The following is a 630-nucleotide window of genomic DNA, read 5'->3' on the forward strand; positions in this document are numbered from 1 at the left end:
TCAGGAGCATCCTCGGTGCCGCGGCCGTCACCGGTGGGGCGGGCGGCCGTGGGATGAGCCCCTTTTCCCGGCATCCCTCTGGGGTTTTTTTTGGGGGGGGTTGGGGGGTGTTGACGGTGGGATCGAGCGCGCCCTCGGCAAGTTCGGAGACGACACCGAGCCGAGCGGTGGGGGTCGAGCCGCCTGAGGGACCCCGGGACGAGCTGGAGAAGCGGGGCCGGCGTGGAACCTCATGGGGGTTCAACCAGGCCAAGGGCAAGGTCCTGCACCTGGGTGGGGGCAACCCACCAGGGGAACTGGGGGGACGAAGGGATGGAGAGTGGAGAAGGAATTCAGGGACGCCGGCGGGTGACAAACAGGGACGTGAGCCGGCAACGTGCGCTCGCAGGCCGGGAAGCTGATCGTCTCCCGGGCTGCATCCGAAGAAGGAACCTGCTCTAGTGGAAGACATCACTGCCCGCGGTGGACGGGGGCGGGGGTTGGACGAAGACGGCCTTCAAAGGTCCCTTCCGACCCAAACCGTTCTTCTGTGAACGGGTGCCAGCTTTGAGGTCACCCGGTCCTGGATATCATAGAATCATAGAATCATTGAGGTTGGAAAAGACCTCTAAGATCATCGAGTCCAACCGC

Source organism: Aptenodytes forsteri, unplaced genomic scaffold, assembly GCF_000699145.1.
Source record: "Aptenodytes forsteri isolate BGI_AS27 unplaced genomic scaffold, ASM69914v1 Scaffold341, whole genome shotgun sequence".
Taxonomy (NCBI): Eukaryota; Metazoa; Chordata; class Aves; order Sphenisciformes; family Spheniscidae; genus Aptenodytes; species Aptenodytes forsteri.